This window comes from Octodon degus, unplaced genomic scaffold (genome assembly GCF_000260255.1).
Source record: "Octodon degus isolate 3935 unplaced genomic scaffold, OctDeg1.0 scaffold00138, whole genome shotgun sequence".
Lineage (NCBI taxonomy): Eukaryota > Metazoa > Chordata > Mammalia > Rodentia > Octodontidae > Octodon > Octodon degus.
In genome coordinates, this window is record NW_004524714.1 from 7,360,348 (window position 1) to 7,360,824 (window position 477).

The following is a 477-nucleotide window of genomic DNA, read 5'->3' on the forward strand; positions in this document are numbered from 1 at the left end:
GAAGAAGAAGAAGAAGAAGAAGAGGAGGAGGAGGAGGAGGAGGAGGAGGAGCAACAACAACAACAGGAAGAAGGAAGAGAAGGAGAAGAAGGGGAAGAAAAATGAGAAGATCAATAGGAGTGTTCTGGAAAAGAATAAAAAGTGTTCTGCAGAGAAGTGTAGGCCAGTTTAAGTAAGAACAGAAGTACACCCTGCAGAGTAAAGGCACACTTTTGAAAAGGCTCACAGCAGCCATGATCATACTTGTCAGCATTTTTTATATCCTCTTCCTGACATCAGACCAAACTGTCCTGTCAAAAAACCTGCTTCATTTCATGTTGAAAACACTGGGATCAGATGCAGGGCTAGGAGCTGCCACTGCTCTGCCCCTGTATCTCCATGGTTAACAAGTCTTTGCACTTGACAGATCATGGCCTATTGCCCCATCCACTCTGCCATTTCCTAGTCTCCTGCCTCAGTGTGACTGAAGGTTAGAGA